The sequence below is a fragment of the Ischnura elegans genome, chromosome 9 (genome assembly GCF_921293095.1).
Source record: "Ischnura elegans chromosome 9, ioIscEleg1.1, whole genome shotgun sequence".
Classification (NCBI taxonomy): domain Eukaryota; kingdom Metazoa; phylum Arthropoda; class Insecta; order Odonata; family Coenagrionidae; genus Ischnura; species Ischnura elegans.
This window is the reverse complement of record NC_060254.1, coordinates 38,973,963-39,001,096: the sequence shown is the minus strand read 5'-3', so window position 1 is coordinate 39,001,096 and position 27,134 is coordinate 38,973,963. Positions and strand designations below refer to the sequence as shown.

Here is a 27,134-nt window from a genome sequence, read left to right as displayed (position 1 = left end):
AAAGATACGCTTTTTTCCATTAACAGTATCTCATGCCTTAAAAAGCAAAAAAAAACTGCATTTCACGGGAATAAAACGTTGTAGGAGGGGCTATGCGCGGGAGAGTGAATGAAATTTATAGACGGAATGAAAGTAACAGCCCTTCTTTTGAATTGAAGGGATCCCATTGAATCCCATGATGTGAGGGGAGAAGATCGGAATGATTCGCAAATGCTCCATACAAATCTACCATAACCGTATGAATACTTTAATAATAATGATGATATTGATCATAATAATTATAATATTACTAAAAGTCATAATCGTAACAATAATGATAATTACAACAACATTAATAATAAATATTTCGAAGTTGAAAGAAGTCAGCATTCACCAACTAATAATCCCTTCGGAGGAAATTTTATCAAAACGGTTAAAAAAATGAATTAGAAACCTAGGAATTCAGAAACATTTGATTTACCTCGGGCAAAAAGGTATTTTACTACAGACTTGCCAGATAGTGAGAAGATTCCTTGCCCGGGTATGATCGGACAGCGTAAGGTAGGGTGAGTTCTCTTTCTTTACATCCGAGTCTAACCCTAACTTTCCCTAAGAATATGTGAATATTTCAAGCTGGTTTAAACCAGCTGAGAAAGCGAAAAAAAATTATAAAATAATTATAATCATTATAATATCTTGAATTCTAATCTTGACCTCGGCTTTTTACGAGCCATTTAACACGGGAAAGTCAACTGCTTAGACCCACCCCGCAGGATAAATATATTCAAAGGCAGGCAACTGCTTTGTTTATATTTATCTTCGGTGGCGGTAGGGCAAAGTCCTCGCCTGCTTACCCGAAGGTCGCGGATTCGAGTCCCGCCAGTTAGGTTACCCCTACGCAAGGAATGGATGTTCGTGTACATATAATTGTTAAATTTCATGGAAACCCCTACGTGAAAGGCCAAATAACGCTGTTTTAGGTAGTGTGGAAATAAAGTACAATAAAATAAGAAATAAAAGCGATTTTCGGCCACTGCGCCAACGACCAAGCTTGAATTGGAATAAACCTTATAGCACGCATTATGTCTAATAGGCTGTCTCCGACCCTGGCGTTCATTTTTGCAATCTTTGTTTCCAAGGAAATTTATATTTTCCAATAAACCTATTATGCTAGAAGAAGAATAAATATCAGGAAATAAATAAAATCTCAAAATCAAGGAAGAGACTGAAGGGACAGGAGCTCACGGAGTAGGTGATGTAGAAAACCGTGAAAGCGGAGAGAATGTTAGGTAAGAGAGGAAGGGGGAGGAGGAGAATATGATAGAATGAAAGGGAATACACTCCAGCGTGTATTGAATAGGGAAGTCTATGCTGGGAAGGGGACAAGCCGAGGAAATCCGTAAAATTCCAAGTGAGCTTTCCTTAACCGGATAGGATAGTTTATTAACTATTATGTGCAAAAATGCACGTCAAGTCACGTGCCGGCCAACCAAGATGGCGATACCACTGAGGTACCCGCATTAATTAATTTAAATTTTGGTTATCCAAGGAATCCCGGGGCTTTCGCCTTCATTAAATTCGACCTCGTTACCGCGAACGAAAAACACAAGCTAATGATACACAGTCGTCGGACAAGGTCAAGTGCCTCGTGGATGCCTTCACTCTTACATCTGATCTCGACATTCTTTATGAAATAAGGCATAGTAGTTATAAATATTGACGCCGTTGGCATGGCAACGCGCGCGCCTTTCCGACGAGCGCGCGGTTGAAATAGCGCGTAGCTACGCAGTTGGTTTGCCATCTTGGTATCCAGGAAGACTTGAAAAATACCTAGGCAGGATTTGCAATAAAACGGATACATTCCAGAAATGCTACTCAGGCATGAATTCTTATTATCTCTATTGGCATACAAAAAGATTTTTTGTAGTTGTGTTACATGGTGAATTCATATGGTAAAATGTATTGTGAATTCTGAAAAGGGCATATTGCGCTGAAATATATTTTGCTTATTTTCAATCGTCCAATGGGTCCGTTTTCAATATACTGTTTGATTAAAAAGATTATCATCCTCATTCTTCATGAAATAAGGCGTAATAGCCTTGTTTAGACTACGATGTTACAAGAATAAATGCCTTTTATTTCATTTAAAGTGCAAAAACAATCTAATTTATTGTCATCAAAACAAAAAATGGAATAATGCACAAATATTCATCCATTTATTTGTTAAATCATTCTATCTATTAAGAATGGTTTGCTTGAAGAATTAAAGAAAAATTATGGCAGTCTCCTCCCCTTTCATGGACTTCCCTCTTCAATTAACATCAGTGGCGTAACTATGGGAGGATGAGGGGATGTACCCCCCCCCCCCCACACCACCCCCCAAAGCCTCGGAGTAATCAAAAAATTATATTTATATCTAGTGTGGATTTGATATATAACTACATCTGCTAAAACTTAAATTTTAAGTGCCAAAAAGATGTAAAATGCCTTTTCAGGCATGTTATTTTTCAAAACTTCTCCTGAAAAATCCGTTTCCTGGGAGGTATCCCCCACCAACCTCCCTCAAACTCCCCAAAGCCCCCACATCCACCCCAAAGCTCCCTCATCCCCAATAAAGCATATTCCTAGTTTCGCCACTTATTCATATTAAGGCCTCCTCCCATTGATTCTATCTAAAAAAAAATCTCATTCTTTCCTTCTCCTCCCTCCTTCACCCAACATTCTACCCTCTAATACTGTTTTCAACATCCCGCTTTTCCCGCTAAGTACTCGCTACATCCATGCCTTCTGTCTTCTCCGTATCTCATCTAGAAGCATACCAAATAGATGAATTGCAAAAACCCATTTGCTCACTTAGAAAGGGTTTGAGTCGCATTACATCATTCTATTTTCATCCATATTACTAGTCATGAAGGATCTAAGGTTTTCCCGACGAATAGACTGGAGGAAGAGTTCTCGGGTTTCCCGCAGGGTACAAGGGTTTTTCAGCACCGACGTTTCGAAGGCTAAATCTGCCATCGTCATTCACCCTGAAGACGATGGCATTCAGCACCGACGTTTCGAAGGCTAAATCTGCCATCGTCATTCACCCTGAAGACGATGGCAGACTTAGCCTTCGAAACGACGGTGCTGCAAAAACCCTTTGAAATGAATATTTTAAATAACGATTCCTAATTAGGTATATCTATTTGCGTAATTTATGCATTCACATACCCGTACGTTATTATTTTTTAAATGTATTTACGTATTCTAAATTGTTTATCACTGCATTTTTACTTTAATTTTCGTCGGGTTCACCTGTGAGTTTAGAATAAATAAATAAAAAATAGTAGTCAACAAGGTCAAGTGCGCGGACATCTGCTCTTTTATTTTCCTTGTTCCGGCGATGTCTCATCGCGTTCCTCCTTCCCCCCGCCCGCCGGTAGGGGGACCACCTATTCCTGGAACCCGCAGTGATTCACAGGGATACAATCCGCAACACCTGCACCGCGGAATCGCTAATTAGTTCAGGAAATACTTTCATCGATGAAAAAAGGCAAATCGCGCTCCTATCTTTAGTACGGTCGTATTGATATGAAAGGCAGCTGCCTTTTCCACAATAATTTAACGCGTCGTAGGCATTGAGTTATTACGGAAAAGTGCACATAACTTTAAATAAGTCGAACTTCCACCGTATCACGCCAACTTATTCTGTACGGTCTTGTATTTTACACAATTCACTCAGAGCAATGGCTATCTGGGATCGAAGATATTATTATTCTTTTTTTCTATGGATTAAACTCATATTTTCAACCTTATTTTCATTTAATTGTAATTAATTCAATGAGGTAAGTATATTTCAATGTAACTATAGTTAATGCAATGAAGTAAGTATATTTCAATTTACCTATAGTTAATTAACTGAGATAAACATATTGAAATAAACATACCCGTGAGGAATTTAGCGGTACATATTAAATAAGTACAAAATCCGAATCACCATTTCGAAGCATTTCATAATTCTTCAACCTCCAAGTAAGGTTTATATTCACAGTATATCGATACCACAAAAGGGTATTATTATAAATAAGGAAAATTAAAATTTCTTACGTGAGTTGGATCGGTAGTGGTCCGACTACAGAATTTTAAAGAACAATATTTACCGACCTAAGACAAAAAATGAACGCTGATAAAATTACCTGATATATTCACGAAATGACTAAACGCTGATGAGTTAGTACACTGGTGAGGACGAGATAAAAATATTTCATGCATTGTTTTATAAATAATTCCATGCACCCTGATGACCAAACTCCAGGGTTAAACCCTGCTAAGGACGGATAGGGAGCGTATTTGAATTTTGAAAAGGGTCAGATTGGAGCTGAAAGAGATGACAATGGCATAGCAATATAAAAGAATAGATGGATAAGACATCTGCGAATACAGAACTAAGAACTATTCCTCAGCATATAATTCACACTCGGGAGATATGGATTCAATGGCCACAGCCCAATGGATTGATCTTATCGAGAATTGGTACTTTGTATTGGTTTGCATCAAATTGATACAGCGACAATATTGTTGTGTGAATTGTAAATAAAACAAAAATAAAATTGAAGGTCGAAACTTTCACGTCCTACAAGGATTGAGGAAGTTTATTCACATCGTGACTTGTAATTGGATTTGGGTGTTCACATGAGATTTATTTATACTTTAATATTAAGCTATTCATATGAATACTCATACGTGTGACGTAAATATTCGCATTTTCTGCGGGATTTCGATTTATTATTATTGTACATTGCTACAAGTAGGCTATTGCCTGGTGGCAGCATTAGATGCACATGAATAACAAATGTGTACATACCAAGTTTCTATCTATCTAATACAAGGTTTAGAACCAGAATAGATACCATGGTAAAAATAAAACACTAATTCTAATCTCATACAACTAAGAATTTAACATTGTCCCAATAAACCAATTTAAAACAATCCATTAAATACATTAATTCTAATATAATACAACTAAAAAATGAACATTGACCCAATTTCACTCTCTCCCTTTTAAACCACTATGTAATTAATCAATAAGTAATGCACACTTCTTCATAAAAAGTTTCGCATTTGCAGGGAAAGGATTTTGAAATATTGGCGAGTTGGTATCACGGATAACAAAAAAGAAACACGGCCAGAAATATACGGAAGCAAGGTGGAGTGGTCAAGCACTGGAACAGCGAGGAAACCACAAGGGGGCAGGTGTAAGCCGGATGTGCGATGATAAGATCGCAAGGCGCCACAAAATGAAACGGAAAAGGTAAAACAAAAGGCATGGACAGTTGCGGGGAGACAAAGGAATTGATAATAATGAGATGGAAATGACCAAGGATACGAAAAAAATATACGACCGTAGAAATTACCTAGATAGTACAAGAAAAATAAAAAAGTGAGGAATGACTTGATTTCTGAGAAGGATTCTTAATGTTGGCATTATTGAAAATTAATATTTTCTTAACAATTATTTCTTATCTGTGGCTTCCCTAGTTGAATCAAATGTAGGTCTGAACCAGCTGATCGGCTATTATGCTAACGACAACTCGGTATATTTGCCGTGGACCTTTTACTTCAATTCAGGAAAATATATGATCTGGATTGACGGGATTAAAATTCAATTTCATTCGTAGACCGTCGCTAAAAATAATGACTGATGCCAGAAAGATTTATATTATTTAAAAATGAGGAATTGGGTATTCAATTCCAGCAAAAAAGCCTTGGAGTCGGAATCGTCACAAATTCGTTTTTCTATTTTACCCATCATTTTACAAATTAATTAAATACTGACTAAAACAACCAAACACTTGAAAAATATGAGTCGAGTCGCCACCATGGTTGGAGATTGGTCATCATGGATATAAAGGGTGCAAGATGAAGTTTTTAGAGTTGTAAAAGGAAGGATGAGATAAAAAAAAATTCGCCGTACTAACAAGGTTAATTAAAAAAACAAGGGAATGTTCAATGTGCATTTTGAGCTTGAAAAATAAGAACATAGCATCTCATACAATAAATATATCAAACTGAGAGCTGAGCGCTGTTGTGTGAATGTGTTGATATAATTTTCCGAGAGAACTGCACGAATTGGGATTTTTCCAGTCGTCTATCGGACGAGAGAGTAATGGATGTAGTTATATGCAGTTTTCATACAAATCAATGGACACAAAGCAATGATTGTAATCCAAAATGTAACCAAAACTCATAGAAAAGTAGGTTAGAAGGACTTTCTCGCCTACACCACATTCAATTTCATCGTGGTCAGGATTTCATTATTATCGAATACGATTTCAAAAAATTTGTAAAAAAGAGTACTAAGCAGTAAACGATTTTAATATTTCAAAATGAATGGTATCAGATATATCCATGGATATCACGTCGATGACACTCTGTAGATATAATTGACTTTTCAGGTAAAATAGCTGCAATTTATTTCATCATTCTAAACTTCAAACGCAAATTATTATTTTTTTCGCCTTTTCAAAAGGATGATGCCTTTTTGATTAAACAAGATATTGAAAACGGACCCACTGCACAATTTTAAATAAGAAAATTATATTTCAGCGCAATCCTCAGAATTCACAACTCTCAACACATTTTACAGTATGAATTCACGATGTACACCAACTACGCAAACACTTTTTTGCGTCCCAATAAAGATAATAAGAATTTATACATGAGTAGCAATTCTGGAATGTATCAGTTTTATTGCAAATATTCTGCCGAGGTGTTTGTCAAGTCTTCCTGGATACCAGAATGGCAAACCAACTGCGTACGACGTAGCTACGCGCTACTTCAACTGCTCGTCGGAAAGGCGCGCGCGTTACCATGCCAACGGCGTCAATTAGGCGAGGAAAATCTGCTACGCAAAAAAGGAAATGACTGGGGGCGTAGCGTCTATCGGACCCCACGAGAGGACGATAAGGGGGATGAGGGTGAGAAGATGCCATGCGCGGTCGGATGGGCGATTGTTTTCCTTCCTGAAGGCGCCATGCTTCCTCATCCTTCCCCGTGCAAACAGTTCCTTGCGGCATAGGCGTACCCAGCGGGGAGCAGGGGGTGAGGAGCAACTGCCCCCCCCCCCCCCCTAGAAGCGAAAATAAATTTAGTTTAAAACAAAATTTATGAAAAATGATATTAGAATACGAGATCGAACTAAAATAAAAATCATTATTTTTTCAAGCAACTAATTATAAAAAAACTAATAAAATTGCTGTAATAATTTCCTTAAAATTTTGGTTTCATTCACCTATCCTGTGCAAAAAAGTTACAACTTGAATGACTACAGCTAGTTTTGCTAGTAGCCCCCCCCCCCTCCCTAGTTTTGATTCTAGGTACGCCCATGCCTTGAGGTAAACGTTTTGATACAACGTCGCATTATCAAAAAAGGTATTCCACAGATTAAGAAGTGATGATGGGAATAATAACGACTACGTTATTTTCTACACACGTTTGTTTATTCACTAGACCAGTTTGAGAGGGAGACTGTACAAATAGCTCAATGTGATCAAATCAATGAGTAATAACTAGCCTTACATTAACGGAGCTTGAATTTTTAGCGAAAGATTTCATGGTTATGCGAAGCGTGAGGTGATTAATTAATTCGTCATATTCGCAACCACCATACTACTCTAATGTCTAACTAAGAGAGGCAGCACCTCACATTTTGGGAAGCCCAATTTGAGGTAAATTGACTACTTATAAAATATTTTCCCTTTCAAAAGGTTTCAAGGTTTAAGCATGATCCCTTCGATGGAAATAATTTCCACAATGAGGCTTAAAATATAAGTAGATCATTTCCAAATAAACGTAAATTTTGGCGCAGAAATGAATACTTGATTTAATTCTCAATAAGAAATTACGTGTTGGTATTTGTCTGCAAATATAGCCTGATTTTTTGCAATTTTTTTTTAATATTTAGCGTTCAGGCTGCAGTGATCAATAGCTACAAATTTTGAAAAAAATTCGAATCTGAAACCCTGATATTTCAATTTCCCCAAAAACATGTGATTTATGGGCCAACCAGTCCGTAAATACCCTTGGTAAGGGAGTAATGCCATACATTATGGCACAACTTTGTGGTTGCACCCTTGATTATTACTATTAAAGTATTCTACCGATTGAGAAAGGTGTCGATAATGACACTAAAGTTGATTGCTTTAATCAACGTGTGGGGAAAATTACTAAACAGTTATAATTTTCCGTGGATCTTCGGCTGGTGCATACATCGTGTCGGGCTCCCCTCAAGTAGTCTAGGGTGCATTGCTCCACAGAGGTGTCTAAAAGGGAGTCTCGTAGGATTTTTGAGCTCTGTACATTTTTTGAAGACTCGAGGATAGGCCACGTAGTGGAATTCGTAAATAATTAATTAAATGTAGTCTCCAGGGAAATCACTATTGCAAAATTCCTCACGTCAAAGTAAACTTAGGAGCGTTTAGGCTGGAAAATAGCAACAATATTCCCAAAACGTGTGCTCCAGAGAAATAAATCATAACAGATAAAAATAGCACTTCCTGAGAAAATCGCCTCGCAAACTGTCACCTTACACATTATGACATCAGCCTCGACGTATCTTATCGCCGTAGCGTTGAAAATAAGCGCGCTGAAACCAAGCGTTAATTTTAGGACGCACACATTGTCATATCAGCTTGCAGAAGATATACGCGACAGCGAACCCTTTCCGCTCGGATATAAAATCTCCAGATGTGATCGACGCGATAGGTCAGGTGGCGCAGTTATTGTAACAGTTAAATAACATTTTCACAGCACTGTCCATGAGAAAACTGATAATGAAACAGAAAGCGTATGATGCACAATTTAACGACGAAACAAAAGGCGTATACATGTTTGCTCTTTATAGACCCCCAAACTCCGAAGCAGATATTTATTCATTTGATAAATCTTATCACATTAAATTTGGCTATATAATTGATGCTAATATAAGGACTTTGCAGCTAAAACAGAGGATAAACATAGCCATATATCATGAGTTTACTTATTAGAAACTCTAAGCCAAGGAATCAACTAATATATTCCGAAAAAAACTGAAATGTGAAGGTAGAGAACCTCCCTGGTACAACAACGATGTTAAGAGGAACCTAAGGAATCATAGAAAACCGTACAACTTGTACAAAGTGGATTTAGGTGAAAAAACGAAGGAATTTTAAGGAAAAGTAAGTTACTCTGCGCAACACTCAATAACCAAGAAATAAATGCATACTGCTCTTTGAAATTTCAAACAAAAAAGAAACTCGGAGCATTATTAAAAGAAAATCCGAACTCTTTTAGGTCATATGCGAGAAATCTTCTGGGAAAATCTTCAACCGTAGCCAAACAATAATATCAACGAAACGAAACAGTCATTGCTACAGAAAATGAAGCAGTAGTAAACGCAATGAAACAATAGATCACCGTCTTTTAAAAAAAGTACAGGCACCCGAGTTTTAAGTGCTGTAACACTGTAAGTGATCAATACATTGCAATGAAAGGATCCGGAAATGAAATAAATTGCATCACTGCGTTTCTTCAATAGCATCTTATCATTGGATTAACACTTTTTCATCCGTCTTTGTATGAAAAAGGCACCGATTTTGACGCTCGCCAAGTGTCGTCTCCGATATAATTTAAAACACTATTTTTTCCAGAACTTCTGCATTCCTGCATGCAAGAGTCCATATTCTATAAGAACAGACTCTTATACCCCAAAGAAGAGCATTTTCATGACTATATTGGCATCAATTTTCTAAATTAAGCTCTTATAACACGTTAACGTGTGCTGCTCACTTCATCCTTGCCACTGATCCTGCGAGGTTTATGGAATCCCCTGGTTTTCAGCCGCGTCTTCCCACCAAACAAGACAACTATCTACCTTTCGAATAGACAAGAGAAATGATCACCGGGATCAAATATGCAAAACAACCTCAGTCAAATTCATGTGATTCAATGATTCAATAATATGTGAAGAGCGCAACAACGGATACCGCATTTTATCTTCGTAAAAAATTGACTCTTTCTCTGTGGCACCTAATTAGAATAAAAGCATTTTACAAAGATCCTTAACAAAACTTTCCCTCTCTTCGATGAAAATATTTCTTCCACACTCAAACTTTTGACGACAAAAAATTATGCCGAAACCCGGGATTGAACCAGGGACCTTTAGATCTTCAGTCTAACGCTCTCCCAACTGAGCTATTTCGGCTTATGTCAGATGAGTGTATAGTTATAAACCAATTGCAATATGACTAATTTTTTTCTCATCTTGGGATAAAAGGGAATCTCTTAGGTTCCGATGCAGCAGCACGGTCTTAAGCCAAGTTAAGGAATACAACTTTCATCTATGTCAATATGAAATTCCTAATATGCTAAATGATTCCTTTTCATGTTAAAAAGTAAGTAAAGGGTAATCATGCACATGATACATTAGCAGTAAGTATATACCAATACCTTCTCAAATCCTATGATCCGAATACAGCCATGTAACCAAAACACTACAACCTTCAATAATAAATAACCGTATCAATTTACAATTAGCCCTGATAATAGCCAGATAAGGTTCCACGTTTTTTTCTTATCCTGAGAATTAAACAGGTACGCTACTAGGACCAGTTTTTGTAGTAATTACTAAACATTAAATTTACATTTTTACAAGCACAGAATTACGAAACAGTACTGCAATGACAGCCAGTTGTTACGGCGTTATCGTAGTGACTTCTGGGAACCGCCCTGGGCGAATGATTATGGCCTTTATTTTCCTCGACGGGAGTTCAATGGTTTACTGAAAAACTCGAGGTGGAAAAGAGGCTTTCAGTTTCGGAGGCTTCTTCGATGTATTGGAGAAACGTATAGAAATTATAAATAAATGAACAAATTTGAATTTGTATAAAATTAAAATTTACTATTTTTATTTTTTGTTCTATTCATCAATATACGAACAGCACTAATCCAAAACCAAGTGGTTACAATGACCACCACAACTTTCGGTTACTGGATAGCCAAGCCAAGCGTCTCTGTTTAAATTTATTCTGAGGTCTATTTTCCCGCAGAGAAGGCTCTGGGCTGACTAGCTTCGTGGATTTAATGCACGCACATTTAAGATTTAGGATCACCACTTGGAACCATTCGGCTTCCTTAAAATGTTTAAGATAGATCAACTGATAGACTATCGACGGCAGATATGAACGACGGCATACCTTTCCAATTTTACCGGCCCTAAATGTCTTGCACGGACATATAGGAAAGAAATACGCTCAAGGAATACTAGGGAGTGGAAGAAGTCCATTTTTGGACCAAGCCTTGGGCATGAGGAAACATTAATCACATATATCTTCTACTCGCGAGTGCTATCCTGAAAAACGAGAGTGTTACATCACGGTTTGGATAGCAGATCATGTTATGAGTTCATATTAGCTTCCGTAGAAGCGTCCAAAAATTGCCTTATCCGACGATATTTCACGTCGAATCGGCGGGGTATTGGTATAAGTTTTCAACTAGCAATAATCGCACCTCAGTAGAACTTCATTGGTTACGATATCGCCACTGCGCAAAGTTAATTTTTGAGAGGAAATTTGGCAACCGGTTTAAGAGTAACGACAAAACTTCATGTGAGAGACAATACTTATGACAATAAATTGAGGTACATGTAGAATATATTTCATGTTTTGCATTGCAATTATATGTAAAACATAAAACACCTTAAAATCACTAAATTTTATTTTGAATTAATGTTACAAGTAAAGTGGTATCGGCAATAAATATCATAACCACATTACCTCCGTAACAGGACCATCCGCTTCCAATATCACCACGAGGGAGCCAGCCGCTTCGCTCAACTATCATCCGTCCCACGCTACTCTACGGCTGTGAAATATTCGCAAATTCAAGGCGCATTAGAGACAATTTGGAAATCTTCCTAAATAAGTCCCTCGGCATATTCCTGAACCTATCCCGCCTCATCCGAATATCAGATGTCCTCGCCGCACATAAACTGCCATCGATATTTCAGAAAAAAAACAATAGGGCGTTTCTTCATAGCCAATCAAATTTTAGAGCGACTTCAAGATATCTACCTCTTCCTATTCTCCCTCGTTAGACCCCATTTAGATTACGCTGCCAGTGTTTGGGATTCTCATGAAAAATATTTAGTAACAGAGTTAGAACGAGTGCAAAGAAGAGCTGCCAGGTACGTGAAAAGTCGATACGATTGTCTCGCTAGTGTAACTGACCCCTTAGATAATCGCGGATGGGAATATCTGCCATACCGTAAACTAAAAAATAGACTAAAGCTATTAGATAAATTCAGGAGCAGCGTATTTTCTGACGAAGTTAGCCATATTTAACGAACGCCAACACACAAATTTTCGTGCAAAATTAAAGCAATTGTGCATTGCGATACGTCTATGGCCTCAACTACATCGCGCACTTTGATTCGTCTATCACTTCAAGCCATCGAGTGGATTTCGCCAAACATTTCGGAGTTAGATTCTTCTACGGAGTATCCGGGACGATATTAATTTTTTTGGACAACGGCCTAAGTTAAATGCATTAACCCAATCGTAAATAGCCGCAAACACAAAAGCGGATGTGCCATGAAGTTTATGCAACTCGGCTTTGATTTCCTTCAGCGTTAACCCTTTCAAAAACTAGTGGTTTATCACCGCATGAAACTCCCATTTATCCATTTTTATAAACAAATGAAATTGGTTCTCTAAAATCGGAAACAAAAATGAAAGTATGGGGTAGATACAGCTGAAAATTTAACAGCTGACTATTCACGAGTGCTGCTTTCTGCTTAACATTAATTTTTGATACTAACAGAGCAATTTATCGGAGAATCTAAGGACTTATTGAACGACCCTCGTAATAAGAGACTAGAACGCCGGCGTTAAAACTCACAAATAGATCAGATGACTCGTAGTGTAGCCTACTAAGTTATAAGTTCAACAGTTAGTGGAATTTAGACATATTTCAATAAATAAAAGATTGTAGCTCTTTTCCACAATTATTTTTTACTGCGTACAACGCGTTTCGACTCACAGAGCCATCGTCTGGTATAAGACACCGGATTATATGGCTCTGTGAGCCGAAAAAAAAGCATGCAGTAAAACAAATTGTGGAAAAGTGTTACAATCCTTTATTTATTTAATTACTACTAACTTATGTATACCTTAATGCACGTTTCTGAATTTTCTTATTATTTCTAACAGCATGTTTTGTGTGTTAGCAGGAAAGAAGAATATATCAGAAGGAAAGCCTAAAAGCAATTTACGCTGCGATAAAGTAAAAAAAAAGTATTCTTTACGAAGTCTATTTGAAATTGGCGGAGACCAGTGGCGTAACTAGGAAAATGTTTTGGGGGGGGGGGGATGAGATGTCCTGGGGTGGCGACCCCCCCCCTCCACCTCCACGCAATAGGATCCGGGAAAATTTTTGAAAAATGACATGCCTGACAAAATGACAAAAATACATTTTACATTAAAAATGTATTTTTGCACTAAAAATTTAACTTTAAGTAGATACAGTTATAATATATAAAAACTAGTTTCACATTTTTTTTTTATTTCTCCGAGGCTTTGGGGGGGGGGGGGGGATCTATCCCCTCATCCCCCCTCCCCATAGTACGCCACTGGCGGAGACTATTGGTGATTTGTAAAGTCGATTACCTCCGCATTAGTAAAAATTAAGTAAAAGCACGTTGCCTATAGGCCTGGTTGAGTTGAAATAATATTCCGTAGTTGAGTAATTACATTACTTCTCTACGGTCGAATGCAACATGGCTATTACCCCAAGTCCCGAAATCGAAACTAACTCCTTGTTCTGATTCGATTGATGCTGTTTATATATTGAGCTGTTTTTCACGTAGTACGCGTGAAAAACAGCTCAAAAATATAAGCTGAGCTTATATAGCTTCAAATGTAATCATTTTTGTGAAGGAGTATTACTTCATGCCGCAACCATGTCCACGAGCATCATTACTTTCGAATACTTGCTCTTTATACCGAACAATTCTCTAAGAACAGTGCTCAACAGAATAGAACAATGCTCTCCATACCGCGAATATTTGAGGATGAATGCGTGATGAAAACGGTCGTCAAAAAAAGGCCATTCAGGAGGGAAGTATTCGTCGTTTTAACTGGATGAACTATGATAGAATTACTGTCTCTTCTACATTCCAAAGTATCGTCTCGCTGGCCATTGCCTTCGTATGCCTACCTACCTACGTTCTTTCCGCCCTATTTTTTTCATCGTTCAATGCGACGACGCCTTCCGGCCTGGTAACACGTTGATCGATATCGGAATTTGCCTCGATAATTTTTTTGCGCAGTTGAAAAGGGATGCTGTGCAATGGGGTGGGCGGATACTTGGAAAGAGGGGTATTAGGATGGAGGGGAGAAAAACAAGGTCGGGTTATAAGGGAGGGAAGGGTAGGGTTAGGTGTAAAGGGAGAGTACCCTTTCAGGCCTCATAGCCGGATGGAATTGGCATCCTTCTACCCTTGAGAGCAGTGGCTTAACTATGGGGGGGGGGGTTAGGAAGGTATACCCCCCCCCAAAGCCTCAGAGAAATAAAAATAATAATCAGAACTATTGTCTAGTTTGGGCATATAGTAAATTTTAACGTAAACTTTTAATGAAGCCCAAATATTAAGTGCCAAAATTATGTAAAATGCATTTGCAGACATGTCATTTTTACAAATTTTCCCAAACCGGGGGTCGCCCTTCCCCATCCCCCCTTTTCCTCCCAAAGCATATTCCTAGTTACCCCACTGCTTGAGAGAATCATCTCGTATACTGATAAGGGCGTTTTACACGGAGTACGTAATTGCGCGGGTTTAAACTTCTTTACATCTACATCTACATCTACATAATACCCTGCGAGCCACCTCTAGGGTGTTTGGCAGGGGGTGATCAATCACCAGCATGCAGCATGCATTTGGACTCCCACATGCACACCACACCGTCCAAAAAACGTCCCGTATAATCCCGTCGTCCCGTCCCTTTAATGACACTATATGGCGTGGAATTTCGCGGACACCCGAACGAAATTGGTAATGGGGCTATTTTGCCATCTCACGTCCACGCTTTCTCGCATATGTTGTAGCCTTTCACCGCTTTACACTACGCATTTTTGACACAGTGTTCGTACACAAGTCAGATTGTGGAAGTACGTACCACGCGTAAAACGGACTTTCGAAGTATGGGTCTGTATCCTTCTTGATTCCTGCATCAGTGATGAAAAATTCGACATCGATTTAAATCAACAATCGAGTTTTAATAGTCAAAGATCTAGGAAATCGGGATCGACCAATGATATCCGAGATTCGATCAAACTAATAATGACCTCAGTGGTTCGAAGCATGTTGTACGGACGAAATAAATCAGTGGAAATCTACGAAGTCTCCTTTTCATTTTCGATTCCGACATATCTCTGCAGCGTCACTAGCGGACTACGATACTTAACATTTACTGGTGCGGGCATTTGTAAATTTTTACCATTAGTAATTCCAGCATCTCTTCTAACATAATAAATTTTTGCACTGCTCAAATATGTATTATGGGTGTTTTTCTAGTGAAAAAGAAACAGGTTTTTGTACAAGCTGTTTTTTATTTAAACTGTCGATATTTTGGGATTAATCGATCTTTCTGTTCCTATTTCGATTTTTTAAGTCCGAATTTTGATTTCGATTAAAAATCTATTGCTTGAAAAGTCTGGATGGAAATATGTACGCCCTCCTGCGATGAGAATGCTACCATGGAAACGTGGGGGTTAAGGTTCCTCCGCATTAGTTCTTCTTCCGAGGCTCGATGATAAGAGAGGGATGGAAAGGAGTAGAAGTTGGTCCTTTTCAAGCTACATGCAGAAAAGTGAAGGGTTTTCCGGGTCGAGGGGGAAAGGCAGAGAGGTAGGAGGGATATTATGGAGATGCGTGGGTGTTGAACAGAGAAAGGGAAAGGGGCGAGGTTGAAAGAACGAGGGTGAATGATGTTGAAGGAATTGCTGAAGTCTGGGGAGGCAGAAGCACAATGGAACGCGAGAATATCGCAAGTTGAAAAGGACGAATATCTGCGATGCCTGTGGGCAGGAAAAAACTCCATCAGCACATCAGAAGGATTTGATTCTTTCCCGGCGAGTAGTGAACCGCTCATCAACCAGCCCTGAAGACGATATAAAAATATTACATCTAAATATAATCTGAGGTTTCAGGCGAGATGGAGTGGAAACGGTAGATAATGGAGAAGCACGAGCAATTTCCACAATTTTAAATTTTATCGGTACTACCGGTTTCGCTTTACAGCATCATCAGGTACAAAATATCAAAGTGTGCAACGTCTTAAATAGGAAAGGCAGGATGGGGGTGGTAAGACGAGAAGGCGGAGGAAGGGGAAGAAGGGAAGGGAAGGGTGTACAATCACAGGTGCTTAGAAAAACCGAGGATGGAGTCAGTGAGGCAGTATGACGAATACACAACTAAATTCCCAAAGGGGGTTGGTGGGAAGGCCCCTGGCTCCTTTCCTCCGCTGGGTTGCAGTCACTTTCGGTCACTCGGTCCGGACACATACCCCTGGATGCCCCATGATGTCAGCCGTCGAGGAGGATGGAGGGCGGGCATACCGCGTCCTGTTGGAAAGAGGTTTAAGACGTTGCACACTTTGATATTTTGTACCTGATGATTCTGTAAAGCGAAACCGGTAGTAGGTACCAATAAAATTAAAAATTGCGGAAATCGCTCCTGCTTCTTCATTATTTCATCAAAACGTAGGCAAAATGGAGTGCCTAGCCCTTTCGCGCCGGACGGCGGCTGAAGCCGACGGGCATTTTCATACGCAAGACACCTGACGTCGGGTATAACTGTCGCGGGTTTATCAACGCAAATGACCAGACGTTGGCTCTGACCGATGCGAGGGATGGGCAGTGACCAATGAGATAGCAATTGTCGGATGCATTCAGGCGATTCAGGCCCGGCCTGAGACCCAGCTTAGCGAGTCCTTAGGGCCACTCCTCCCCAATTAAGCACGACCCTCCCACTTATTTATTATCATCCCTACCGCAGGAATCCGTTGTGAAGTGTTTATATTGTCAATAGTTTTTTCAATGACACATTTTGTTGAATACTACAATTTTTTTATACTTGGAAATTAATTAGAGAAATTTTTAATCTAAATTTTAGCGTTAAAAATAACGGACTTCCGGACTTACAGCCTTATTATCTTTCATTTACTAACTTTGCTGTCATTAACGCTAGAAACCCGTTTAAAAATCCATGATGCGTTTAAAAAATGCTAAAAATAGATTATCGAAAATCAAACACAATTTTTGGTTGAAAAACACAGGTTACGCAATGAGTTGACAGTGGATTCGTGATATGATATGGCTAGAGGGTGTAGTCCTGTGGTCGGCGTGAGGGACGGGCACCCTATTGAGTTGGGTCCCAAATCTGAGGGATCAAAACGTTGGCAGTAATACAAAATATAAAATCGTTTCAGGCTTCATTTAATATAATGATCTTGAATAACCATTTTAGCAATTTTGACATAGATATTTTACACTGTATTGACGAAGGGCTTAAATTAGATTTTATGGAAAAATTTGAAATTGCCAATAGCCCGAATGGACTTTACAATGACGTTTTATTTTGTACTGACTCACCTTTGTTTAAGTTAAGCTTCCCCATGACGTCAAAACCCTGACCTTAAGTCACGCTCCTCTTGTCGTATGCCTTCTGGTTTCGGCCTTCATTCATTTGTTCACCTGAACTCTTCCCCCTCCCACTCCCCTCACTCCAATTCCACATGCCCCCACCTCCTACCTTGGCCTAGTTATAAATACCGAGAGTGTAAAATATAGATAAATAAAAAGAAAAAGAAATCGATTATATTGTATTACTATCTCTTTGAATTTGTACTATTTTTAGTTTTTAAGTTTCCTCTTCACACAAACAAAACTTCAAAAAACAACAGAACATATGCGCACCTCATCTGTACTATTGTAATTCTGTCTGACTGGTTTAGGTGAGGTTGACTCACCGGTACAATAATTATCGACGCGTCTTCGGCGCGGCCAGTAAGTGACAGGTTGGATTACCTTGATAATGACACAAAGTGTCGAAACCATGGTCGGTCGTTGATCGTTAAATTAAATAGTGTGGAAATTACCATTTGTCTTTTTATCGCTGTTGGCAGGTATGGAATGCCTAACCCGGTGGGAAGCCCGAGAGACATTCACAGACGCGGGAATTAACGCACAAGACGCTACGAATACCGCCACAACCACAGCTTATAGTGAGGGAAGCCCTTTTTCCGGTTCCCCCGAGAGCACAATATACTTTCCCAACCCCGCATGCGAACCACACTTCTCCGCAGTCTGCATCGCATCGGAGCGGAGGGATGAGAGTGGTTCGAGAGGCAGGGTAGGGCTATAGCAGGAGTGATGGGGTGCACCCATCTCCCCCTTTCGCCAATACGCAGCCATGTGGACCAGCCCTGCTGTTGCCATGGCGCGGCATTGATTCTATCGCCACCCTCGAAGATGTTTGCTTAGAACTCTTTTTCTCGCTCTCACTGCAAAGTCGCAGTGCGTTCGTTCGCCATTTTTATTTGATTCTATATTATGATGAGTGTTTGAAAAATAAAGAGACCCGTATATTACCCACACTTCTATCCGTCGCCTACTTCTCCAGCTTATCGAGACGAAAAATCGACGGGGATTGACACTTTCGCAGATGAGTTGATGACGTTAAGAACTCACAACCAGTGCAAGCACCCCTTCTGAGCTAGTCCCCCGCATGGACCTCGGGATGTTCATTGTTGTCTCCTGTCTTTTAAACAACTCCTTCCTCCAATGAAACTCTTCCATAACGCGTAAATGAACCAGAACTCTCATTACGTCATTAACTTATGAAAAGTGGGCGGCAACGTTCGCGGTTTTATCATATATTTTCACCACCGGGAGAATGGCTGAATGGCGAAGATTTTTTTTCGGCGTACCTTATATTTCACTTCCATGCACCAAATTATAATTGAATGAATCGACATTACGGTCCGAGTGAAAGAAGACAATGCTACTTACGCGGTAAACGCAGGTAAGATGATCAGACTATAAATAAATATGTTCTTATTTCCGCGCCCTAGGTAAACTTAATGCATAACAATCAAATTAGCCTGATCATGATCTTGGGCTGCAAAAACTGCCTCCGTACAAGGTATAAAAATAAATGCGTCCCAATATGTTGCACGCAAAGATAGTTATCTTTTTAATTAATATGTACTTTAATGGGGGCCCGAAAAAAAATATTTGCTTATTAACAATTAGAATAGCAGGGCATCTTTTCAACTTACGGACATTTCGATGGAAAAATAAATTAATAAAATGGCTTCTCTTCTTTTATGAAAGAAAAAAATTGCAAAAACACGCTTTCTCATCCGCGTTTGCCGAGTTATTTATTAATAGATGAACGGTTTGGTAATGAATATTTAACAACTGAAATTCAAAACGCATTCACGTGAAATCATACATTTTCAAATTAACTACATTTGGGTAACAAAAAGTTCTTCATATGGCTGAACTAATATCAGTAGCACGTGTGAGACCCTTCTTTTGGTGGCCAAGGATGCGAATTTATGCAGCCGAAACGCATAATTTCACACGCCTTAAAAATCTCAACAAGTATTTTGGCAGGTATTAACCGTTTCAGGCAACTACCGATCAGAAAAAAATTCGCTGCGGACAGGATTCGAACCTGCGCGGGTAGAACCCATTGGATTTCAAGTCCAACTCCTTAACCACTCGGACACCACAGCTTGCTTAACAACGACTAATCTACCGAGTCTAATATTTAGACGGAAGCGAGAAGGGGAGTTGGGTAAGTGTTGGAGTGGGGGGAGGGGAGGGGTCGGATGGCGGGTTACTACTTACTACTGCCTGGCTGTCTGTCACGAGCCCGCTATGGTCGGTAACGGCAATAGTCAAGCTGGTTTATTTCTTTCCCAGTAACTCTTATCCTTATAGATATGTACACGGCATCAATGACTTAAATTGTACGGACTGAGCGTGAATATCAAGTACGCCTTATTGCCGCCGCGGCGTGCGGAGCCAAATTTGAGGTGTAATAAAGTGCACTACTTAGTCCAGTCTTTTAATAGATTTTGTGGGTATCTTTAACTTGCATTAATAACTGCGCCCATGACATACTAAGGAACTTAATTTAACTAAATTTCCGTATGTAAAGGTACATTAAAATGTCTCAATACATTATGTTAGTCATACATTTTTTGTCAGAAATTTCTTTGAAAGCTCTGCTTTTTTCGCTTGCATGATTCGCCGCTAAAAAGTAGAAAATATATTTTAAAATAAAAAATGTTATTAAAGTCATTCTCTTCCAAAAAAACGTGTAAAATGCACTAAAAAGTAAAAAAATACGCTTTACATTACCCCCAGAAGAATGCGTGGCTGCTGATTAAGTTTATAAATTAATATTGCGAGCCGCAAATCCTCGCCCTCCTATCAGGCTATTCTACCTTCGTACCAAACCAACACTCTCGCTTAATTCTCCATGTGATGAAAAACTTTTTTATTGCATTTTTTACTATTTTTTGGAAAAATTGTGTTTTTTAGTATACTCTGTTTTATTTTATCTTCCCAGAGCAGTGGTGTGTTATGCGCAGCGTATATCATCATAATGGAAAGGAAACAAGAAAGCAAGAGGATCATTTTCTACATATGAATCCAACGGGAACGAAATGTTTGGCTAAGTTTTATTGTTAAATGCGTCAGAAATGGAAATAAACAGGAACGTGCGAAACAAAACTGCGAAAAAAAACAAACAAAGTTAACGGGGCCTGCCATTTGATATTAACCTTGTTCCAGGTTACAACACGAAATATTTTGGAGTAAATACAGATTTTCGGAGCCGGAATGTTGAAAAATGATTATTTTGTAACAACCCATGTTGGTATTTCAAAAAACTTGGAACAAACAAAAACGGCTACAGCTGGAATGGGTAATATTGAAAGGTGCGTACAGGCTCAGGGAAGGCGGTGGCGTTTAAAAGACATTAAAAAAAACAATTGAAAAACAAATGCAATTTATTTAAAAAAAAAAGAACGGCCGTTAAAGAATCTCCCCAGCGAATTATTATCGGCTCATGGAAAGCAACCAGACTCGAGAGATAAGGCAAGATAGGGAATTTAGGTAAGTTGTTACCTCGGCTGCGGAAGTAGCGTTGATCTTCAAGAAGGTGCCGTGGGTTCGTCTCTCGGGAGCAGCTCTTTTAGGGTGCTCGCATACTGAGGAGGTACGAGGTGGAGGTAGAGGTAGAGGTCGCGGTACCTCGAGGTAACACAAATGCATTGCGTGTTATGGGCACACGCATAGTGAGCAGGACAAGGTAGAGGTGTACCTCAAGGTTCACCAGGAGGTCGCGCGAGACCCCTCGGAATAGACAAACGAGTTTGTCTTTTCGAGCGGTGTGTCACGAGGTATATCGGGAGGCTTCTCCGTTTCTGATGGAATCGCCATGTATTCCTTTATTTGCAAATGCAGATGGTGATGTTCTTCCAGATCTTGTCGCAATTAATTTATGGGATGAGCACTGAATTCGCAATTAATTGACGTACCAATCAGCCACCATTTACATGCTGACAACATGTCGTCACTATCATCATTACTATCGCTTTACATACATCTACCTTTATCTCCACTTCCACCTCCTTAGTATGCGTTAGCGTATATATATATGTATATTATATATACACACGTTTGAAATAAACTCACACGAGCATTATAAATTACGTAAAGGAACTTCTTCTTGCCCTGGGGTGGGCACACAAAAAAACTTAGAAATTGACATAAAAACGAAAAATAAAATAAAAGTGAGGAACTTACAGGGAAAGGTTGTTTTTACAAATTTTCGATGGGACGCAGCCCATCTTTCTCAAGTGAGGAGAGGAGGGAAAGTGAGGAAAGGCATGAGGAAGGGTGCAAGGCAGAGGGCAAAGATGGAGGGAGAAAAAACGGTGGACGGGGATTGGTGGTGTTCTTTCTAATGGGCGCGGTTGATTCCTGGTCCAGAAAACGCACGGAAAGCCCATATGCATGCCTGTTCCAAGCCCTTCAGCTCTAGGGGGGTGGTAGACGGGGGGAGGGAGGCCAATATTCCCACTTTATAGCAATGGTCAAACAGAGCTTTGCGGGAGGAAGCATGAACGGCGACTGGAAGGGAGGCAGAAACAGAAGAAACGCTATTGCAAGAAGAGCGATGCCCGTTCATACGTATGCACAGGGGAGTGGTGGATAAGCCGATATAAAAAGCCGGACATTTCTGGCACAACAGTATATATACAATGTTTTTTGTTGTGCAGGAAATGTCCGACACTAAGGGGAGAGGGAAGGCGAGGAATTGATCGGGAAGGGGTTCGGTGATGAGGATGTGACAAGTTTTGCATCTTGCACGGTTGCAGGGCGAGGGCTGGGTTTTAATAGGGGTATTTTGTTTGGATAGCGGTTTTGTTATTTTTTAAATGCTGGCCAGATTTGGTGGTCTTTTAAAGACGAGGGAAGGGCATCGCGGGAAAAATCTGGAAGTGGTTGTGTTGTCTGAGAGGATGGGGAAAAGGTCTTTTAGGGTCCTACGTAGTACGTCCACGCCCGGAAAAAAGGTCGTGCACAGGGAAAGAAAATGCGACGAATTGTCCCCGCCTAATTGTTTCGGGACATATGGTTTTTTACGGATCTTATTCCGGAGGAGGGATTCTGGGTAACCCCTTTTCCGGAGAGCATGGTGTAAATTGGACAGAAATCTATTAAGGGAGTCTGGATTATTACATATTCTGTGACCACGGATGGAAAGAGAAAAAGGGAGGGAGCGTTTTGTATGTGTCGGATGACAACTATTGCAGTGTAAATATTGTTGTTTGTTGGTGTTCTTAATGTGTACAGAGGTGTGAAAGTTGTTATTTGTGAGAAAAATGTCCACATCAAGGAATGTGACACGAGTGGAGGAAGAATATGAAGTAAAATTTATGATGAAAATGAATTGAGGCAGGAGATATTCTAGTTTTAAGTTTCTATTTCACACGGACAACACTTTGAACCAACAACGATATACATGCGCTATTTTAAAAAAATTGTTTATAGTAAACTGGCTGGTTTGGGTGAGCCGAGGCTCACCGGTACACCACGATATTCGCGACTTCGGCGCGGTTATCCAGTGAAAGTTTTTTTGACAACCTGGCTGACGCATCGAGGATAGAGTTGTGACGATGACATTGGTGTAAAAGGATGAATTGTCGAGCCACTGCGAAAAATAAAGGAGAATATGTCAAGGAAATTTTTTTTATCAGTTTTGAGGTGGAATTTTTATATCTAGGGGCAAAGATAAATAACAATTAATAATCAGGAAGTAATAAATTATGACCGAGATATCCGCTACTAGCTCACGGCGATTACTCAACTTGTTTCTAATTACCATAATTGCGTGACTACGATATAAAAACTATTCTTAGAAAGGTAGGAAAGAAAAGGTGTAATGCGTTGGCTACCTTAATCACCGTAAACCTACAAACTATCTTTACCATAACTGATGAATTGTAGAAATAAATGGTAGCTAAAAAGCATTATACATAAATTGAATGCATGAAATACTTTGCTTTCGACGTTATGATAGCTTTATACCAACTAAATAATAAAAGGAATCCACAAATATCCAACAATGCCATTGTTTTTGCAACGGTGTTTCATACGGTAATAGGGTGGTTTCCTATTATTTTTTATTGCCTAAATCGAAAGATTATTACTTCTGGAGTACGTATTTCACGCTTTTAGATTTTTATATGGCGATATCTATTATTCGCGATTAAATGAAAAGTGAAAATTTCCAAGCGCGCGAAAACGCGACGGGTAAGTATGAATGCCGGGAAAACCTCCGAGTGACGTCGTTCTGGTTCCCGCTGCCGCAAGTGAGGTGACCTTGGGGCGAGGCTTAGAGCGCTGATACGACGCAGGATGCTAGCAGGTAGCTGAGTACCCTGCTAGCTGGTAGCGCTTGGCTTAAATAAGGATTATTAATACCTTATCAAACGAAGGAAACTTTCCGAACTTAGCCAGTTTTAATAGGTGATTATTAAGATATTTTTCCCTTAGCTCTGTGCCTCATGCATGAATCGGTAATCTCAGACGATGTAAACTCCTATCTACTCGTCTACCGAAGCTCTACCGACGACCTCAAAGTAAGGGATGGCTAAATATTTAGAAATTTGTGTATGCAAATGATGAAAGTGTTCAAAATTTCGCGGTCCATATGTTGTCAATTTTTGAAAACTTTTGGTTTAACCCGCGTCTTGCGGCTTAAAAGTCGACGTTTCTTCCCCTCTGCCGGGAACCTCTTCAGGACAAATGCTAGTCCTGATTATTCCTGTAGAAACGTCGACTTTTAAGTCATAATATGTGGGTTAACCTAAAAGTTTTTTTTAAATGACAATATACAAATCAATACAGAATTCGGGGAAAGAATAAAAAGTATAAAAAAATAATAAACTTGAAAATAAATTCTGGGTAGTTACGCTATTTTTTTCAATAAATCCGTCCCTCTTGCTTTAACTTTTGACTTTGGACTCTAATTAAAAACCCACATTACGAAACTTACGTTTTTACAGCCACCGTCCGTAAATTTATAATGACTACCACCTCCAAACCTTAAATAAAAGGTGTGAATGCTTCTCCCCCATTAACGCATCGTCGAACACTTCATTGGCAGTCATGAACGCTTCCCTTCGTTCATCGTTTTTTTTTTTTAATTCCACTCCAGACGTATCCAGACTGCAACACGTTGTCATCCCAGAATGGGCTTTAAAAACACACATACGAACGGCCCCCCAAATGAAGATTCGATACGGAGAACCCTCATGAATACGAAGGAAACCCTTCAGCTCGTCGTACCTTTTTTACCCTATCCCTCCTCTTACGACCCCTTTTTCTTACCTTGCCCGGCACGACGATTCCACCTCTCAACACTGCGCGATTCAAAGGGCGCTTTTTTATCTCTGAACAAGACCATGAGAACCAGGGGCGGAGCCAGGAATTAAGGCTGGGGGGAGGATTTAGGTGCAACTGATACTGGGGTGTGTGGTGGTATGCAATACCCACCAAGATAAGCGATAGGTGCGAGATTATTAAATAGGGTGGTTTCCTATTATTTTTTTATTGCCTAAATCGAAAGATTATTACTCCTGGAGTACGTATTTCACGCATTTAGATTTTTAAATGACGATATCTATTTTTCACGATTAAATGAAAAGTGACAATTTTCAAGCGCGCGAAAACGCGACGCGTAAGTATGAATGCCGGGAAATCTCTCCGTGAGACTTATTTCTGGTTCCCGCTGCCCCCCTGTGAGGTGACCTTGAGGCGAGGCTTAGCGCTGATACGACGCAGGCTACTAGCGGGTAGCTGAGTACCCTGCTGGATGGTAGCGCTTGTCTTACATAAGGATTATTAATACCTTATCAAATGAAGAAAACTTTCCGACTTAAGCCAGTTTTAATAAGTGATTATTAAGACATGTTTCCCTGAGCTCTACGCCTCATGCATGCATTGGTAACCTCAGACGATGTATAACTCCTTTCTACTCGTATAGAAACTAGGTCCCTGTGACGTCACGTGGAGTGGCATCGTATGGGCGCCAATCTGGCCCTTTTAAAATGAGGATAAAAATGGACCATTGCCATTCGTCTAAACCGCTATTTGTAAAACGAAATAATTTGTATATTTTGAATACACTAATGGTGGGTAACGAATCGCAATCAATGCTTTTCGTTTTCTTTGGTGAAGGAAACTACCCTATTGCGGAATTTTCAGATAAACGGTTCAAAATTGTGAGTTTTGCGGTTTTCTGAGGGATATTTTATTAATCCTTACACTATTCTATTCTATTAGTAATATCTATCCAATTAAGTAAAATGGATTAAACTTTAAAATTTTATGAGCTCTGGGGGGAGGGGGTTTAACGCCCAAACCCCCCCCCCTCGCTGCGCCACTGATGAAAACAGCAAGTTAGTACATGGAGGGGCCAGGTAAACCGACTTCCAATACAAGTATACCACTTAACTTATGATGTGTACTAACTCAAGTAAATAGATATTCGTGACTTAAGTAATGCCCCGATCAGATTACGATTGTCCCGGCGATTGTGCTGACGATAGTGGGCAGAACTAATAGCGTGCAGTGGCGTAACTATGGGGGGGAGGGGATAGATCCCCCCCAGAGCCTTAGAGAAATAAAAAAAATATTCAAAGCTATTGTATAGTTTTGACATATAGTAAATTTTAACGTAACCTTTTAATGAAACCCAAATTTTAAGTGCCAAAATTATGTAAAATATATCTGCAGGCATGTCATTTTTCCATAATTTTCCCAAACGGAAGGGGGGGTTGGGAGGTCGCCTTTCCCCATCCCTTCCAAAGCATATTCCTAGTTACGCCACTGGTGGCGTGAATGCATGTCCGGACAATAGTACGCGTAGTTCCTAACGTTGCCACTTCATGATGGTTAGGCGATGCGAAACCGGAAGAGGAACTGAGTCATAGACAAATAAATGCACCTAAGGATGAAGTTCGCCATGAAATAATGCGCGTGATGCGCGTGACTGCGTACAAAGTCACTTGTTCCGGCAGTGTTTTATGTCATAGAAGTCTAAATATCACACAATCACAATATCACATATGGTAAGGGGCAGGTTCCTTTCCCTGTACTCTTTGAAGGAAAACGCAGTCATCATTTGAAAATGCTGAATGTCATGAGCTAAAAAGAGTACAATAAAATATATGTACCATTTAATGCATAGTTATTGCGCCTCAACCTCCGATGAAATTTTGAAGGTGTTTGATCAAAAATTCTTTTTTATAATTATTATCCGTTTTCAAGAAAAAATACAAAAAATTAGATGCGGCAGGACAGTGGGAAATAGTAAAAAGGAAAAAGAAAAAAATTATCTACCCCATTTATAACCCTACTTCCTTCTCCAAAAAGTTTTTTACCTTGTGACATGACGCAAGCCCGGAATTTCGTTGTATTGGTCTTTATGATGTATGTATTCTTTCCTAACAATATGTCTTTGCTTCCTCCCCCCTCATTCTTCCTTCTGA

The 27,134-nt window shown here is 39.5% G+C and overlaps 3 non-coding genes across 3 annotated transcripts; all 3 read right to left on the bottom strand.

Annotated features, from left to right (window-relative positions):
- Positions 1-10,128: 10,128 nt before the first annotated feature.
- On the bottom strand, positions 10,129-10,201 carry Trnaf-gaa. The gene has a single exon. It is a non-coding gene; the product is annotated as a tRNA-Phe (tRNA).
- A 1,208-nt stretch (positions 10,202-11,409) lies between these two features.
- On the bottom strand, positions 11,410-11,550 carry LOC124166142. Its single transcript, XR_006866414.1, has one exon. It is a non-coding gene; the product is annotated as a U4 spliceosomal RNA (small nuclear RNA).
- Positions 11,551-19,714: 8,164 nt separating this feature from the next.
- Positions 19,715-19,796, bottom strand: Trnas-uga. Its single transcript has one exon. It is a non-coding gene; the product is annotated as a tRNA-Ser (tRNA).
- Between the last annotated feature and the right edge of the window lie 7,338 nt (positions 19,797-27,134).